Source organism: Channa argus, chromosome 20 (genome assembly GCF_033026475.1).
Source record: "Channa argus isolate prfri chromosome 20, Channa argus male v1.0, whole genome shotgun sequence".
Classification (NCBI taxonomy): Eukaryota; Metazoa; Chordata; class Actinopteri; order Anabantiformes; family Channidae; genus Channa; species Channa argus.
Genome location: NC_090216.1, coordinates 15,876,940 through 15,897,253, shown reverse-complemented (window position 1 = coordinate 15,897,253; position 20,314 = coordinate 15,876,940). Strand labels below are relative to the sequence as shown.

General features: G+C 40.1%; 1 long non-coding RNA gene across 1 annotated transcript in view; it reads right to left on the bottom strand.

The window, feature by feature from the left end:
• The window catches only part of LOC137105815 (uncharacterized), a 39,030-nt gene that overhangs the window by 1,822 nt on the left and 16,894 nt on the right, over nucleotides 1-20,314 (bottom strand). The window contains exon 2 of the long non-coding RNA XR_010911865.1: nucleotides 2,122-2,336. This is a non-coding gene — a long non-coding RNA (uncharacterized lncRNA). The remainder of the gene's footprint in view (nucleotides 1-2,121; nucleotides 2,337-20,314) is intronic.

Sequence of the window (20,314 nt, the reverse complement as noted above, 5' to 3'; positions counted from 1 at the left end):
GGTTAAGCAGGAATTCCACAGGGTTCAACCCATGGTTCACTTCTCTTTGGCTTATATCCCATATGAATGACTTGTCAAAGTGCAGATTTGAATGTATGTACCCAATAAAATACTTTTTTATCAGCTTCTCCAAACGTGTGTCAGCATCATTTTAAATAAATTGAAATGAACTAAAATGTTTGGCCCTCAAGGAGGATATTATCTAAATTGAAACGGATATTAACAATGAATTGACAAGTGTTCAGAAGTCTGTTTTTATGTTTGATTCCCACCTAAAATGTGAAACACATGATACAAAGCCCAATTCCCAAAACGTTAGAAATGATATCTGAAACGTAAATAAAAACAGAATGCAATGATTTGCAAATCTCATCAACCCATATTTTATTTACAATAGAACAAAAAAAACAAATTAGATGTTGAAAATAAGACATTTAACTATTTCATGGAAAATGTTAGCTCATTTTAATTTTAAAAATGTTGAAAGAGGGTTGATGTTTACCATTGTGTAGCCTCCCCCCTTCTTTTAACAACTGTCTGTAAATGTCTGGGAAGTGAGGAGACCAGTTGCTGGAGTTTGGTAGAGGAATGTTGTCCCATTCTTGTCTGATGCAGGATTCTAGCAGCTAAACAGTCCTCAGATTTTGTTGCTGGATTTTTCATTTTATGATGCACCAAATGTTTTCTATTGGTAAAAGGTCTGGACTGCAGACAGGCCAGTTCAGCACCCGGACTCTTCTCCTGGGAAGCCATGTTGTTGTGATGGATGCAGAGTTTGGTTTAGCATTGTCTTGCAAGTTCTTCCCTGAAAGAGGGATTTTGTCTGGATGGGAGCATATGTTGCTCTAAAACCTCTATGTACTTTTCAGCATTGATGGAGCCTTTCCAGATGTGTAGGCTGCCCACAGCACAGGCACTAATGCACCAACACACCATCAGAGAGACAGAGATGCAGGCTTTTGTCTGCAACTGTCCACTAATAACAAGCTGAATGGTCCCTCTCCTCTTAAGTCTGCAGGACACGGTGTCCATGGTTTCCAAAAAGAATTGAAATGTTTTATTAATCTGACCACAGAACAGTTTTCCATTTTGCCTCAGACCATTTTAAATGAGCTTTGGCCCAGAGAACACGGTAGCAATTATGGATCGTGTTCACATGTGGCTTCTTCTTTGCACGATACAGCTTTAACTTGCATTTGTGGATTGCACGGTGAACTGTGTTCACAGACAGTGATTTCTGGAAGTGATCCTGACCACATGCAGTGATGTCCAGTAGAGAACCACCCCTGTTTTTAATGCAGTCTCGCCTAAGGGCCCAAAGATCACATGGATCCAATTTTGAGTGCTTGTGCACAGAGATGCCTCCTGATTCTCTGAATCTTTTGAAGATATTATATACTGTAGATGGTGGGATCTTTAAAGTCTACGCAATTTCACGTTGAGGAACATTTTTCTTTTTCATTTTTTTGTTACACCGTTATTAGACGCGATTTGTCACAGATTAGTGAACCTCTGCCCATCTTAACATTAGAGAGGCCTTTCTGAAATGCTCTTTTTATGTCAACTCACTACTGACCTGTTGTTAGTTGTCATATCCTTCATTTGTTGTTTTATTTGCACTTATTACTTTTCCACGCTTTTGTTGCCCCTGTTTCATTTGGTCTCCTCACTTCCAACATTTACAGACAGTTGTTAAAAGAACGGGGGATGCTACACAATGATAAACATCACCCTGTTCCAACTTTTTTGAGATGTGTTGCGGTCATCCAATTCAAAATGAGCTAATATTTTCCATGAAATGGTCACGTCTCAGTTTCAACATCTGATTTGTTGTTTATTTTCTATTGGTAAAACTCTGGCTTGATGAGATTTGCAGATGATTGCAGTCTGTTTTTATTCCCACTTCACACATAGTCCTAACCTCTTTTAAATTAGGGTTGTAGAAAGGTCTGCAAGGTTGCTAATTAGACTATTTAGAAAAGCTTTTTTTAATATGCAATATCATTGTTTCTATAGAAACAAAGATGCTACATGAATTAAAAAAAAAATGCTACGTGAATTAACTCTTTCGAATGGGAAAAATAGAAGCACGTATGGCTCAGTTGTTACTCAAAGACTGACCTATTAGTGTGGACCCATTAGGCAGCTGGTCAGCCTCTCCCGTCTGTCTGCGGCTCGACAGGTGGCCTGAATCACTGCTTCATTTGCATGATAAGGGAGAAGTGCACCATGATCCTGATATTGTTGCTGTGACGACGCAGAGGAGACATATGGCTCTCCCAGGGAATCCACAGGGTGTCCGCCTAGGTGAAAGCTCTCGCTGAGTCTGCGTGAGTCTGTGCAAATTAGAAAAACATGGACATTTTTTTTATTATTATTTATTTTTTAACATAGCCGAGCTTCCTGACGCACATTAGAAATGTTTGTGTACGTCAACAATCCCCCCTCCAACTCGACCTGCCGTGGCAAACAAGCCGCTCAGGAATTTACGATCAAGGATGTTCCAGTGTAAAAAAAACAACCCTCAAACAATAGAAGAAGAAGATGGTAGAAAATCAAGTGTCTGTGCACAAAAACATAGTCAGGGCTACTTGTGTGGGAGGGAAAGTTGCCCACACTTCATTTGTGAAAGATTTTTTTAAATGACTGAGGGGCTGTTTTTTTTGCTTTTGTTTTGTTTTTTGATGCCTCTTGGCCACAAAACAATGACTGAGCTATACATCCAAAATAGCACTGTCACCTCTATCCTCATGCTGTTCTGCCTTAACAAAGCCTTCATCATTAAAGTCCTGTTTTTACCTTCATGCAAACACATGCACTCCATTGTTTTTCAAAGTCCACTGAGGGCAAAAACCACGTGGGGCTTGTGTTTGTGAGCGAGAACACGTGCCGCCCTCAGACTTAGAGAGCAGCTGGCAGCACCATCAAACATTCATGAGAGAGATGGAATAACTGTGAAGGACAGTATGGACCCAGGGATACAGCAAGCAAGGCAGAGATAGAGAGTGTGAGCCTCCAAAGGTTAATGGGACTTATCTGCATTAACTCTGAGCCGCTGTTGTTTTAACGGACCATTGTTTTGTGTGTGAGGTGGGTTGAGGTGAACTGCAATCGAGTTTCTGTCTCCAGTGATGCTTCTGTTCTGTCCAGCCTGCAGCAGCTGCTCAGTGCAACATAAACTGAGAGATACCGGCTACTTGTATACTACCGCACGGCAGCTGGCAGCGTGGTTTCATACTTCTATCAGGATATGAAAAGCCGCATAAATCACATCCACAAATCCAAGAAATAGAAGCTGTGATTCTGCTCCTTGTTCTCTCTGAATTGGAAAATAATACCATCCACGTGTAGATCAGTGACAGCTGTTTCCACTGAGGTCAAAACTATATTACAGTATAGCTCAAGCTCACCTGCAGCTCCCTTTGTATCCACCCATGACAGGTTAGTGGGCAGACCGCTGACCATGGTCAGGTGGAGCTGACAGACAGATCGGCTATGATAGCAAAGAGTGAATTCCTCAGAAGATGAGACTGATACTGGAAAGCCGAAAGTCTGACAGAACATTTCAAACATAAAGTCTCTCGTAGAAGTACAAATAAGTCACTTTCCCCCATGGATTTTTTTAACATTCAGCTGCTTGTGTCCCCCCTTCTTTTTTCCTTTCTTACCCCCTGTGCTGTCACTCTGCTGCGACACAAACACACACACTAAAATAAGAGTTAGAAAGCAGCATTTTCAGTCACTCGACAGTTAAAATCTGTGAGCTATAGGCTTCCAAAATAAGTCAGAGATAGAGAAGAAAATAAATCAAGTTACTCTCCTGCTGTACATGTGGATTTCCAGTAATCAGGTTTCTTAAGTGCATGTTGACAAGTCAACATAAACCACTTTAGTGTATTGACTTTGAAACAACAAAATGAAGGAGTCACAGACTTCCTCAAACCTTTAACCTTTTTAAACCTTTAGATTGAGGAAAAATTGTGATACTAGTAAATATTCTGAATAGTGTTTGCTTCACAGAGATGAAAACGTTTAGAGCAGGATTGCAGGGGCCTTGCAGCATTTCACACCACTCTGTGCAGAATTCCTCTCTCACCTGCAGACTCTCCTCACATGTGTGTTTCTTTTGTATCAATCTTGCCAAAGACTCCAGGGAGAAACGGGGCACCGGTCAACTATAAACCCACCCTATGTAGACTGTGATGTGCTGGCTAGACTTTGATCAAGAGTACCTTGAAGTAAAATCTGTGCCTTTGGATCCACAGGCCCAAAGGGGGAGTATTGAGGTCAGCTCGTGACTGTGTGTGTGTGTCTGTGTGTGTCCACAGCAGAGACAGAGGAACATTTTGGAAAGTCAGGGCAATTAGTTGCGTTAGTGTCTGTGCTAACACTGGCACATATCTGCCATTGATCCTCATCAGTGCATAAGTTCCCAGAAAGGAAAGTGTTAAAGCAATGACGTGGACTGACCAGCTCAAAGCTGGGAGTGTTTACAGTAATGCACTGCTATTTACAGTGTGGATGGACTACAGATATAGTCCGAATACTAATACTGGTACTTGTTTTGTCAAGCATGCAGCACCATAGTATGTACTGCTTGTTCTCTGCTTGCTGGCTCTATGACAAGGGCGTCTCCAATGGCAGCGTTTGGAGGTGATGATGATGACAAATGTTCTTACAAATCAGCTGTGACTGGCAACAGGGTGGAGCATGGCCCGTGTTATTACAGAAAATAAAGTGTGTGCATGCGATTGTGTTTGTGTAAATTACATTTCTCCAGATGGTCAAGAGAGGCCTAGTTAAGCCCTGTCTGTTCTGACTGGCTGTGAAGCAGAGATGTTCTGTCTCTCCCTCCATCTGCTTGTGCTCTGTGGAGTCTCCAGCCCGCTACAGTCGTGGGGCAGTTATTAGCCGGCTGGGTCTCAGGGCCGACAATAATTAAGAGATGAGATGGACTTGCCTTCTCCTCCAGGAGCCGGCAGACTGCTGCAGCATCCTGATTTCCCCCCTCCTGGCATCGGCAACCAGCCGCGCCCCCGACAAACATTCTGTTTGCATAGCAGCACTTAGAAAACGGGGCAAAGCAGACTGAGCGGGGCTTCCATTGCACCGCACCGTCCAGGTTCCAACATGTGGTTTTTATCTTTTCCAATAAACTTGAATCTGTCTGTAACCCATGACATTTACTGGCAGCAGTAGTAATATCAAGATACTACAGCATATTTGGTTATACTGTGTTAGTGAGTTGCAGGTTACATTTAGATTCACTGCACAGATGAATGTCATACTTTAAACACAACCAAAAATTTCTCTTGGTATAGTACATATGTATATGAGACATACCAAGCTATAAAATCTCATCATCCCTAGGTCAAAGTCAGCAGCTATGGGGCCCTGTGTGCCAATTCTAAAACCTCAAGACACTGATTTGTTCAGGACTTTAAGTCCTACTACTGCTCACTGTACTATAGCTTATCTACGATACAGAGCCTCAAGATTATGACCTGCCCTAAAGCTGCATGGTGGTTAGCTGTATCACAGCTACAAGGTTGGGGTTTGCGTCCCCAAGTGTCTGTGGCGTTTCTGTGTGGAGTTTGCATGTTCTACCTGTGCTTGCGTGGGGTTTTTCTCCGGGTACTCTGGTTTCCTCTGGTTTCTGGTATCTCTTTGAGAACAATCATGAAAGAAAAGATGTGTTAGAAGAAAAAGAGGAAGGAGACTCAAGTTAGAGTTTGAAAGAAAAAAGGGGAGCCAGTGGAGATGAAACATTTTTCTGACACGACGTGAAGTATTTCTTGAGCAGGTTCTCACCTGATGACAGAATGACTGTAGCACTCAAAGGTGAACACAGTACATCACACAAATGGCAGCACAGATTTTACTGTATCTTCTGACAAAGAGTTTGGGGCTAAATTCCACCTGCTGTTACAGTTCCTCTGCCTCTGTCCCGAGCTGCTCTTTAACCACAGATCTGCATCCGCGCTGGTCAGCTGAGCAAACCAACCGGCCCCACATCTCACGTACTATAGTCCAAACAGAAAATCACATCAAGGCTCGTGTCACCTTGGTCAAACACAGAGTGGAGAAAGAGGAGCTGCCGCTGAATACGAAAGCACACATCAAGCACTGTAAAGAGCTGCAGGACAAAAGCTGCAATCAGTCTCCTATCAGCTCACACTCACAAGGGACTTTTCTTTGCTAAATTCATTATCTCTGAAACCAGTGATTGAAGAACCAAAGATCTAAAAGACTGTACAACGGTCAGCTCAACAGAAGATTACATACTAGTTTGTGATGCGCAGCTGTGCTGTGTGTACATGAAGCTGCTTTTTACTCAGGGCCACTGTCGTATCTTTGACCTTTCAGCCACCTGACTTCCCTTCTCATTTCCTTTCTTACGTTAAGCCTCCTTATACTAGGAAACCCAGTCTACATTCCAGCAGCCCTGACGGTTGCTGTTTGGCGTGACGACACATAATCCGTAGGCGTTTGTGCACGCTAATGGACTTGTGTAAGAGGCTCAGAGCATCACTAGGCCACCCCTCCCCACAAACACACATTTGACAGACAGAGAAAATATGTAAATGAGAACATAATGGTTGGAGTGGAGCCAAAACTAAGGGCTGCAGATGGATCATTGTCTGACCACAGAACAAAAACAAAAAGCGTGAAAACATTTAGATTATGAAGTTAATAAAATGTTATGGGCATATGAACCTGGTGGTGTTTTACACATAAAGGCTACATGTGGCTGTGGGAGAGATGATGAAGTACAATCATCTCCGTGTTTGATCCACAGAGCCTGTTCTAAATCCGTGCACTTTTGAGAGAAAACAATTTGTTTATTTGAAAATAATTTGTGGCTCATCTTAGCTTATGTTAATATCAGCAAATGTTTACATTTTATATTTGTTTATAATATATCTATTTTTTTATAATATACTTTTTAGTTTTAGTCTCTTCTTCATCATGAAAAATTAGTCGTCAGCGAATATCATTTTATTTCATTTAAAAATTCTATCTGTAGACAATCTGCATGTGTTTCTATAGCTTCTCATGTCCATTGGACTGTGTTTATTGGAGACTTCACATGCTGCACATCCCGAGTCTATTTGAAGTTTATGTGTAGGTTGGAATGGCGATCGGTCATAATATATTAACCTCTCTCAGCACTTCAGGTGCTGCATACTCTGTACATGTAGGAGTGTGAGAGAAGGAGGGAGGTAAAAAAAAGGCGAGAGATAGTGATAGTGGGACGGTGTGTGTGTGTGTGTGTGTGTGTGTGTGTGTGTCCATGTATCTCTTACATAACTTCTGACTTAATATTTCCGCACGGCCCCAATCATCTCTTTCTGACTGTCAGTCTATGCTGGGCCAAAAGTGTGTCCACCCAGGATTTAAATACAGAGTCCAGCAGGATTACCTTAACACCCAGATCATGCCCCAACACACACACACACACACACACACACACACACCACATACACAAATAAACATACACGTAGCTGCCTTATCCTAGCAGCACTTGTTATCCCCCCACATTAATCCCGATTCCCCCTTGAGGTCAATCAAAAAGTTCCAGGTCAAAAAGTTATGACGCCGCGACAAGCGAGACGAGCCTGGTATCCTACTCTTCCCACCGGCTGAGGATTACACTGGCTGACAGGGAGGGAACATGTCTGTGGTGGGGACAGTTGCTAAGGGTCAGACATGGCTGACTGAATTACCCTTACTCACACACACACACACACGCTCATGGGGCCTTACCCTGCTCTCTATTTTTACTGATCTTTCCTTCCCTTTCTCTTTTACGGGTCAAAGTTTTAATTAATTTGAGTAAATTTCTAATACGTTGTAAAGATTAGTGAAGGTCATGATAAAAGAAAAAGTCCCTGTGGTCCAACAAAGCCATCTTTGTGTGCCCAACTGAAACACTTGAAGGCTAATTTGTGTTAGCCACAAGCTCCATGGTTACACAGCCAGCAGACAGACTGACTTTACCTTTCACGTGACGTAATATCTGTAATATTCAGGCCTTCACAAGATGGCGCTGCATCCCCCATCAGTTAACACACTGGGACGCACCTTCACAATCTCTATAGGGAGTTTATTCGAGTTGCCTGCTGCCGCTGCTTGAAGCCGTGGTAATGGGGGAGGTGGGAGTGAACATAACCATAAAACACTGTAGAGCTGAGAGAAACTGAAAGGCTGGTCAGCTCTTTGTGGGTTTGTCAACAAGCAAGCGCTTGCAAATAGAGTTGGGCTTGTTACAAAAAACAAAACAAAAAATGTGATCCATTACTTGTTACTCATTACTTTGTTGGAAATGAATGTTACTTTACCTATTACATATGTTTAAAATAACTCATTATATTAACTTTCAGAAGGGTTAAGATCTCTGCTGCCTTAATCAGTGTTTCTACACATGTAAGGCTGTGTTTTTTTTTTGCATTGGAAATAATCTTATCACTACCCACACACTATTTATATGTTAAAATAATGCTCTTATCACCTATGGTCCTGACAAAATCAAACTAATGGCAATGGTTCCAGCTGCTGAATGTAATCATTTCCATCTTCCTGTCAGCTTACTACTGATGGCGCTGCTAATAGTGACGTGAGATATTAAATGTTGTATTTCAAATCAATCTTTGCTGTGATGAGACAAGAAAGGCAACTTTATAATGAATTGGTTTTGGAGAGAGCACGTTTTGTAATTGTAACTTTTTGCACTGCTGTAATGTGATGTTATTACAGTAATGCATTACTAGTAAAGTGATGGCTGGTCTTAGTTAAGTCTCACGGGGAAAGAAATAAATCTCAGCAAAAGCTCAATGACACTTTGGGCAATCATCCTCTCTCGTATTCCATCTGCATCTCTCCCAAATTCAATCAGCAGGCTGAGAGCATTTCAGTTCTGCTAACCAATCAGCTTCTGCCACAGCCTCCGTGAGACGGTCATCCCATAGACATCAAACTTTAAATCGGGTTCTCTCTGTGCTAATAGCTGTCATTTCAGCATCGGGTCAAAGCTGCCCAACAACGACACCGTTCACTGCCAGATTTTTATCACGTCAGGAATCCTGAATCCTTCCCAAGCTTATCAGACTCCAGCTCAGTCTACATCAACTCCATTCACACCTTCAACCTCTTCAACCTTCATCATTGCCACCCGTGTCAAAAACTCTGTTGAGGGACATTCTTGTTATCTTTATAACCTGACAACCACCATACAGAAAAACGTAGCCTCTATGAAGTCTAATCGCCAAATACTTCAACCAATCCTGTTTTAATCACTTTTGTGTATCTCGCCTGATTGCAATCATCGTAAGGCTGCTTTAAAACAGATTTCCTGAACCACTTTATTTGGAGACTCAACCAAAAGCAAGTGTACCTGTAATATTGGTAACATCCCCACACCGTACAGGAAACAGTGGGCCTGCACAACTTCAGTTGGGGTCCACTGTACAATAAATTCAGGGTTGTACAAACCTCTCAGACCATCTGTACACAAGTTCAACTTAGCTTGTTCTGTTATTATTAAGAAATCCAGACTTTGATAATACACCCCCTACTCCTGTCTAGTAGCACCTCCAGTGACCGTGCTAAGTTGCTGATGGTAAGATTGCAGATCATAATTCTGCTTACTGACTCATGTGTCCCATTCACATGATTTATGTTCTCATTTACCCTCCTCCCTCGACTCCCCAGCTCCTCTATTCTTTGCTCTGTAGCTCTCCCTTATGATTTTTTTTTTCTCCTCCCCCTCCTCGTTCCACTGAGCGCTGCGTGGCTGAGGCAATACTGTTGAGAATAAGAACAAAATGTAGTAAAATCTTGCACAGCCATGTCACAGGAGCACAAACACCTGTGACGCACGCTCTCCTCATCGAGGCTTGCCCTCATCTACTCTGACAGAAATAGCTTTTACTTTTTCCCCTTCATCCTGATCGCTTTCATCCCTACATCTCACAAAGACAGAGAGCAGGGGGAGCTTTGGGAGGGCCTTGAATTCATGGATAGAAGAGATAGAAAGAAGAGGACATGTTGAAAGCATGGCAGGGGCTCTAATTCCCCTGTTTTGATGCCTATTCATGTGCTAATGTGGACTTTTATGCATATAATGCAACACTGATGAGACATACAGCGTTAAAAACAAACAGGATGTGTTTGCAAGTGTGTGAGAGGGAGGGGATTTGTTACTGGCTGGATGCTTGTGGTTGTTTGGATTAGAGTACATGTACTGTGAATTAGCTGGGAGACAGTTACCATGCTCGAGAGTCATCATCCTTTTTCTGTATTGTGCCTGTTCCAGCCCTGGCTATGACTGACATTACATGAAATGGTGACGACCAAAAAAAAAAAAAGAGGCTCACCTCTGATCAAATGGACACATACACTGAGAAGCTGCTGAGTTCGAGTTCGTACGTCATATGTTTCTCAGACACAAACCCCACATTCAGAAATCAGCAGAACACATTTGACCCACTTCAATGACACTGCACCAGCAATGTTTAGCAACACTGTTCCTGTCCCCCCAAACTGGAGAAACTGGAGTGTTTTAAAAAAAAAAAAAATGTTACTACGATTTATGTTAAAAGTAAAAATATTTATTTAATGCTTTGGTGTTACAAGACTATTGTGCTAGAAGGCAAACTGTCTTTGACCTAAAAGATTTTATACTAGGGGGTCGGCTGAACATTTGTGTCTATTAAATTTTATCCACAGCTGCATAGGCAGACTCAGATGAGGGGGCCAGGAGGGGCAACCCCCCCATCGCCCCATGTGGAAATAGGGATAAACTGTTACTGCGAGGTGCCCTCTTAAGTGCAGCAACATGATAGGTTCTTCTAAGATGCTTCCACAGCAAATAAATGTAATATAGTTTCTTCAACGTTGCCCCCACAGCACAGCGCCAATGCAATGAAGCACCCTGAAAGTTCCCTCCACAGCACTGCAAATGTTCTAAATGTATTATCTGAGGTGCTTTCGCAGTAAATAACTAGATGAATTGCAACTAAAGGTTCCACCACAGTAGAGAAAACACAACCTCAACGTGATGAGTTGGTGCGGCCATTTTCACCCGACATGTATGTTTGTTTTTTCTGGCACATTAAATATAGCTTCAATATAAAATATATCTTTAATGTGCCTTTAGATTTTATTTTATTTTTTTATTTTTTTGCCCCAGCCCCCCAGACAGCCTAAGTCTGCCACTGAATAACGAAAGAAATGAAAACCAAATGTGGTAGAGACCTAATTTCCTGACTTAGCGATCAAATCAAAATGTTGATTACTCCAATAATTATATTTATGACATAATACCTATAAAATTAATGATACTCCCTGAAGCCCCAATCGCGTTGAATTGTAGATACACTCAAAAAAGTAATTTGGGTGACAGTTTACCACCACTTAATTAAATGTGTACTTTGAAGATAAAAAATACTAATTTACTAGTTTAAATACACTTTTTAATTTGAAAATCTATGTTCATGTGTTGTGTTGCCATAATATTGCTGGTAATTATTTTTGTGTGTCATGTAAACTCAAATTCTGCATAAAGGTTTTGGTAACTTTCTAAAATGGACTTTGACTTAATTCTGTTCAATCTTAAGAGCAGGATTTTAAGTTCGCTCATCCAGGGAGGCAAAGTGTGTTAATCTTTGCAAAACCTATTTGGAGGAACTTAATATTTATGAGTAGTTAACTTAATTACTGATTAAAATGAAAGTAATTAAGTGAATGGTAAATGCATTTATGTGTAGCAAAAATTCTAATTCTGTCTATGTCCTGCAGTTTGTTGCTTCCTCTTAATGTCACCAGACATTGCCGTTACTCAAAAAGCTTGACGCAAACTGTTGTGTAATTTTTTTTTCCTGAGCATAAACATGAGTTTTTAGAATGTAGTGCAGTTTAGTGGAGTTGTTGACAAGAAAAAAAAAAAAGAGAACCGATTGAGTAGTCCTCCAACTTTTGCACCCACACAAGTTGTTGCTCCCTGTGTGTCACTGTGTCACATGGGATTGCTTGTTGACAGTGTCACTGTGAGTTATCAGAAGTGACAGATGATTTGAGAAACATGGGCACCATTGGAGGGTTGTCCAAAAAATGTATGAGCGGAAGAAAAAACAACAGTTTTTGTTTGTGATATGATTCAAGGCTTTGATAATTCCAGTGTATTACAACTTGGCTCTAAAGTGTGAAGTGTCATTTAACTTAGAAACTGGTTATTAAAAACATATTCAAGACTCGAGGCCCATTCGTCAGCTTTTTCCTGCTGCAGTGAGTAGGTCAGGGTTCATTGTGTGTCAGGATTCGTACGCAGATGGACCCAACTGAAGAAACGGTGAGAAGGAGTAAATGAATTAACAGGTTTATTGATGGAAAAACTAAGACCAACTTAAATTCGCTCCTGGGACCAGGAAATTTTTACAAAACAAACACACGGCAGGCAACAAAACATCGAACAAGAATATCAAACTTAAAGCACTAAAACCAAATGAAACCTCAGATCAGGGACAGGTAACAGGTTTAAAAAACAAGAGTCAGGAATCCAAAACACGTCAGGTAAACCAGGCAATAAATATAAAGAAGTATACGTACGGAAAAAGGTAACAAACTCAAAAAAGTCAAAAAGTGAGCACTAACCGGGTACAAGTGAAAACAGGAGCAAATCATTAAACAGACGTGCGCACACACAAGACGGAACAGACACAAGGCTAAATGGTTGTCTAGGGGAAACAAAACAATGGGGAAAAACCTCACAAGGCTGTGTGTTCTCTCCAGGAATTTTGGCAAGGATGTGACAGGGAACTGTGGGGAACTGCATTATTTTAAACAGTGAGGGGAACAGGTGTAAACGATTACGAGCGTTGATGAGTGGTACAGGGGACAGGAAGTGGAGAAAAAGTCTACAAAGTACAAGTCCAAAGGCAGGAAGTGTAACTGAGGGCCAGATCGTCCCTTTGTGAGATCGGCGAAAGCTAAAGGAAAATACTTGCAAAAGGAACGTTGAGTCATATTTTAAAAATCAAAGTCAATAAACAATGACTACATGAACTCACCGATGTGTGAACCTGGGAATATTCCAAAATCACAATCCGAGTAATGATGCATGTACAATTAAATATAAACTTGACTTTGTATTGATTTGGAAATTGATAAAGTAGACTTCAATAATGCTGTCTTGGAATGTCTTGCAACTTTTATGCCCTTATAGGTTGTTTGTCCCTACACTTTCATTCGCCCACGGAACTAATTGTGCACCAAAATGGTGATACATTCTCTTCCAATTGCACAAAAAGGATGACTGACAGTCAGACATCAGGGTTAGGTTTAGGCACTAAACAGACATGGTTAGTGTTAAAACCGTTCCGTTTATGGGAATCATCAGCAAACTGTCGTTCTATCAACATGTCATGTTTATTAACAACCTTTTTCTCTATGATTTATCAGTACTTGGTAATATTGTTTGGGGAACCACATACCCCACTAATCTTCATGAGCTTCAAGTACTGCAAAAGAGATTTGTAAGATAAGCCACTTCTTCAAACTCCAAAGAGCCGTCCGCTCCACTTTTGAGAAAGCTCAAAAATCTTTCATTCGATAACAAATCATTTTTATATATCTGTGTTGATCTGTGTTTACCACATGCTTCCCCATCTTCTTTTAATGATTTATATGAACCTAATTAATTTTCATAATACTAGACATGCACATGATCTTCATCTTCCTTTTTATAAAACTAGTTTTTGCCAGTATTCCCCTCAGCGAATCATGGACAGGTATGGAATACTAAATTAAATATTGCCAAAAGCTAATTATGGTGAGAGTTATTACAAATGGTTCAGGAGATATATGTGTACAGTATATACACTTCATTAGCCTTCCAAAACAGATGTGTTGTGTATTTTTGGTTTAAATTATGAATCTTAATGTGTTTTGTTTGATTGAACATTGTTCACAGGTTTGGGAAGGTCCATGGTACAAGCCTGGGACTTCTTGACCTCTCAAATCTCATTTGCTCTGTGTTTTTGTGTCTCCTGTTTCTGCTAAACTAAACATAAGATACAAATATTATTTATTAGCTTTTTGGATTTTTTACATTTACTTTTACTATTTTGGTGCTCAACTTTATTTAGCATTGGCTAAATGTGCCTGTCCTGTCAGTCAAACCTAAACAGCTACCAGGTCACTTTACTCTCCCATATTAAAATAACTCAGGTTTGGTCTTTGGCAAGAAGTCTCGGATTTAATGGGTCTTGAATAAAAACTTTGGTCTAAACTGAGTGGTCACATGATGATGTTACAGAAATTTAAAAAATACAATTTTTTGGGGAAAAGAGGCAATGATCCTGAAAACACACAACACCTTCATTAAACATCTTTGTGGGGTCAGCATTCTGCTCCTAAGTCAAAACTATAGGGCGGAAATAAACCCTTATAGAAGCTGGTTTCATTAATTTTGACAGGTGCAAAGCTGTCGGAAATCTTTAAAACATAAACTATACAGCCTTTGTTTTTCATCTGTTGCTGACATGCAGTTTAAATTAGGTGACATCTCTTTGAAGTCGCCCTTCACATTTCTATCAAGAGGAGAATTTCCTCATATCAGTTCTGCTCGCCCAGCTACAGCACAGTCTTCACAGACAGGCTGGGAGAAAGAGAATATCACTATTTCATCATTTACTTATCCTTAAAGGGCCTTGTCACATTTATGATTCACCTTGTTGCTACACGCTTTTTCCTCAAACCACAATCTACAGAGAGCTGTCAGCCTGAATCAGACTGTCTGTGAACCTCGGAGACAAGACAGTCCTTCAGTGACAGCCTCCATGGAGCACACTGTTGTTTTTGGTTAACAATCCATGACCCAGCAAATATTTATTTGTGCTATTTGGAGGTGTCACAGAAACTGACCCCAAACTAACCTCCTTCTACTGTACGTTGTGTATTTTATGCTAGTCAACCTGAACACCCACTCTGGTTGAAAAATTCAGTCGATAAATGTATGCAGTCAAATGAAAAACACGTGAAAAACAAGTAATGGAAAGAATGTTGGAAATGCAAAAAAAGAATATTGTAAGTTCAAAAAGTTACTTCACCTTATGTCTTCACAGCTGGATTCCTGCTTTCTGGTCTTTCTTTCTGTTTGCCTCAACCTCCATACATTTTCAGTAGCAGTGGATGAAACTTGAAAATGTGAAAAGTTGTGAGAAAAACAGAGTCACAAGGCCTAGCCTCAAAATCTTTGATGTATTCATGCATACGCTCAACAGTCAGTGCAAATGTCTCTGCCATAGCAGCTCAAGACCCACAATTTATTTGACTCACAACTGGATTAAACTAAAAAAAAAAAAAAACACTTATAAAGGTAATGTAGTAACAGCTTTGCTTTAGGGTTTAGGGTAAAATAATTTTGTGCAATGAGTAATGCACCTTATAGTTAATAGCTGTGTTTTTACCAACCACTGAGAGACTCAATTCTCTTTGATTGTTATATACCTTGGAATTGAGTTATATATATATATATATATATATATATATATATATATATATATATATATATATATATATATATATATATATATATATATATATATATATTCTGAACTATTTATATAAATATAGTTTTGTACAGTGGGCCAACTCTTTTGAAATCGGGTTTGTATATATATATATTATATCATATTTTAAAATTTAAATTGAGTGGATGTTATTTAAACTGATGAATGTTGTCCTTGTTTTTCATTGGCTGAATAAAAAGGTTATTTGTTCTGGTTTTGTCATTTGGTTTCTACGTTTTGTAGGGATGTTAAAAAAATAAATAAAAAATGCAAAAATACAAAAATAAAGTAAGCAAGAATATGCTATCAAGCTAATTCCAGCTAATGTTTTCTCAGTTGTCCTGAGGAACATTACTGAAAAAAACTCTTATATGTTTTATCTTATTATTTTGTTGTAATTTTTCTAATGTATTATTTTAACAGAATTTTAACCAAAAATACTTTAGTGCTGCTGCCTCACAGCTAGATGGTCCCTGGTTTGAATCCCTGCCTGTGTGAAGTTTGGCTGTTTTCCACTTGAAGGAATGGGAGCTTTCAACATCCCCTGTTGCTGGGCATCATGTGACATATTTGATCCATTTCTGTGTCAGCATACTTTACTGAGCCGAGTGGATGAATGAGCTATATGGTCCTTTTTACTTTACTTTCAAAATGAAAAAATATAGGAAAAAAATATATATTAATAATTTTTCTGACGCAGCATTTTATGGTTTCTTTACAGCTACACTATTAAATCTTGCATTCTGAGTGAGGAGACTGACTTTTGGGCAAAACACAGCAAAAGAAATAATATTAAAACTCAGACTTGTGTGATGGGGGGAGGAAATCCTTTTTTTTGAGGAACATGCTGTCGGGAAATGACAAAGTGTCACTGTGACTTATTAGAGGAAGTGGCAGAGATGATTTGAGACACATGGGCACCGTCGCAGTTATCCAAAAGTGTATGAGTGGAAGACAATCAAAACACACTGTTTGTTTGTGATTTGATTCGATGCTTCGTTAATGGCAGTTGCCCCCACACATTCATAGACATTAGCAGGATAATTCCACTATATAACAACTTGGATCTAAAGTGTAAGAATTTCACTGTTTATTAAAACAAGATTAGCTCTTAACTTTGTCCTATTGCAGTGTGTAGGTCATGGTTCATTGTAAAAAAAAAAATAAAAATACTGCAAATGAGCAGTGAGTCACATTTTTAAATCAAGGTTTTTAAACAATGACAACATGAACCCACCCATGTGTGAACATGGGAATATTGCAACATCACAATCAAAGTGAAATTGCACTTCCAAAATCACACTATACTAATTCGAAAAGTCCTCCAACATTAATGCCCTTATAGGTTGTTTGACCCTATTTTTTCACACAACCAACAGGACCATTTGTTGAAATAGTGCCCCCACATAGGGAAGCAGTTGGCTGTTGACATCCCTTTTGCTGAAAGGCACCAAAATTCCTGCTTGCATAACACTATGTTTCACTATAAACAGTCTATAAAACGCTATAAAAAGCTGGATTACTGCTGTGCAAACATAGCAGCTTTGTTCGGGTTATTGACAGAAAACATCAGGGTTAAGTTGGGTTAGGAATTGTTACTAAAACAAGGTTAGCTTTAGTTAAAATGTCATGTTTTTGCTTGTGTTCTGTGACTGATTTGTCACATGATGTTCATCAAGTGACTTAAACAAGAAACAGAATGTGATTTCAGACAGGACTCCTGTGGGAAAATCATCTGATTTGTTGACCCATCCATCCATCCACCCAAAGCATCTCCTTTCCTTTTGTATGTATGATTATAAGGTGACAATCCGTGCATTTACATGGACTTAAGAAACCAGGTTACAGTCGTCTTTCTATGGAAAACTGATTTCTAAACTGTGATGTAAACAGGAACTTGGGGTAGGGGTTTAGAGAAACCACATTTTCCCAGGTAGATTTCTTTAATTATGCCTCCAGAAGGGTGATTTAGGTGCAGATCAGATTGCCTGGGGCCACTTTTTGGGCATCTGCAGCTGAAAAAACTCAGGGCAGAACAGTGTCCAAGGTCATTAGCATTTTTTTCATTGTTTAGTTAAAGACAAAGAAATGTTGACCAGTGTTTTTATGGTTGTAACTTTTTCAGTTAGTTTTAGTTTCCATACCTGGGACTAACTTTCCACAGGTACTAACTTGGTATAAACAGCAGGATGAATGTGCTTCAACTCCCAGTTTTTAGGGATTATTAACCCTCCTGTTATGTTTGTTTCTGAAGAACAGCCTTGATGTTCGCATTTAATTATACAATGGTGTCAGACACCAAAAAGTCCCCAAAACCATTGTTAATATCTCATCATTAACTCCTGAGCATAGGTCACTCGTTTATTACAAAATAAAATCATGTTAAAACTTTTTTCAATGTAGACTGAAAAGACCTACATATAAATCACAACATTTTTATATGCTATTGATTTAAAAAAAAATTATATTAATTTTTTTTGTTTATGGAGAAAATTAAAATAGTTATAAAACACACACCCACACACACACACATTCTCTTGACCTCATCTTTGAAGTGTGAGAATGCAGGTGTTGACTTTTGACAGGAACCTTCTCATTTCCCTTAGACAAACTCCACCCACATTGAGTGGCCACTCAGATGTGTATTTGGGGACGAAGACCACTGAATTTCACCATTTTTTTTATGTGAAGGTCTTCAAAGACGAGGTCAAGAGAATGCGTGTGTAAATGGTAAATGGTCTGCACTTATATAGCACTTTTCTACCTATTGGCATTCAAAGCACTTTGCACTGCTTCTTATTCACCCATTCACACTCACAATCACACACACATTCATACACCGATGGGGGAGCTGCTATGTAGCTGGCCAACACTCACCGGGTGCAACTAAGTCGGGGTTCAGTGTCTTGCTCAAGGACACTTCGACATGTGACCGGAGGAGCCGGGGATTGAACCAACAACTGTGAGATTGGTGGACAACCGCTCTACCTTCCTGCGCCACAGTCGCCCACAATGTTTGTGTGTCTGTGTTAATGGGTGAATGAGAAGCAACATTGTAAAACATTGTTATGTATATAACCATCATCATCACACTTTAAGATTGCATAACCTCTCCCTATTTCAGTTGATCTCTCACGATCTCATTCGCGTTCAAAATATTTTTCATTTAGGTAAGAGTTCTTTTTGCTGCAGCCAAATTGGAAAGGAATTATCTTTAAAAGTCAAGCTTCCTCTGCCCACCTAATATGTGAGCGACAGAAGGGCTATAAGCCTCAGAGCTTTCAGATGGTTTATTTTAGCCATGATGCAGTCATGTGCCAGGGGGCTGGGACTGAGAGCACACAGCAACTCTGAAACGCAAATGGATGCTCAAACAATCCAAGAGGATGTTTAACATGACCACCTGTTATTACAGCTAGCACACAGGTAAAATATGATCCAAGTGTGCTTTCACTTTGTGTCATGAGCTCACGACTAATTGCCCTGCTACATTTCTTTCTGTGTTAATAAAGTCAGGCATTTAGCGGGCTGTCATTCTCCGGCTGTGTCTCTACAACAGCTGGTTGCTTCATTCAGATCTCTCAGCAACTAGAGGTGGCTGCCACGTTTTCCATTAGATCCGTGGATGTGCAGATTATAGATATTCTCTGTGGGCTTGTCCTCATCGGAGCAAACAGTGCTTTAATCCACTTCCTGTCAGAGTGTGTAGTCTGAGCCCGATCAGCCAGATGTGGTGAGTGTGCATACAAATCTGCCTGTGAATGTTTATCACTCAAATCTTCAGCCGACAACAGATTATGCAACTTTACTGTTAAACATCAGCTACGGCGCTGTCCAGACCGAGCATCCATCAAATTAAGCGTCCGCCTGTAGGTACAATTCAAGGATGTCAACAAATACCTCAGCTCGGGCTACTTTTTAATTCTGTAGGGGATAGAAATCAGCTGTCAGGGCCGAGTCTCTCAGGTCTGTCTCTGCTAGTATTGATCGCGGCCTGCTCTGTTGGCCTGTTGGGCTGCCTATGGCACGCATGATAATGCAGACTCTCACTGCTGTCTGCTCATAACCTCTATAACTCCTGAACACTGGAGAGATTAAGTTCCAACTCTCAAATGATTAATCAATTTCAATTACCCTCCATGTGATCAATCATATTCTCATTAATGTCTAAAGCGCTGCCCACAGCTGTACGGGGCCGATTACAAGTCAGGCATCCAACTCGAAAAGTTTTATTGCTCAAGTCCTTGTAAAATATCTTTTATAGTCTTGTAAGAAGCTCAAGTGGCTGGCTGAGGTTGATGCTGCCTGATATTTGCATGTCAGCGGTTAGTTGATGGGATCTTGTGTTGTAACCTAAGAGATCACTGGCAAGAGTAGCGATGATCAGTAGGATTCCCCGTCTCCTCTCTGTGCTATTAAAAGATAGAAACATCTCCATCATGCTCTGAGGTTGAGCAACCCTTTGGGGGTGAGCCTTATTGGATGATGGATTTCCTCAGCTCAAGTGCAAAAGTTACAATTAGTCACTGGAAAAAGAAAAAAACCCAGCATATTAGATTACACACTCATTACTGTGCCAAACACTCCAGTGTGTTTATTAGCTAGTCACGTTTTCAGGATTACTTCCTGTGATGACGAGCAGCAGAATTAGTTGCCCCTTAACACTCATGTAACTTGAGCCTGACACAGAGTAGGTGAGTTCAAGCTGCTTTGTTTTCTCTTTCTTTCCCTCTCATCCTGGTCTT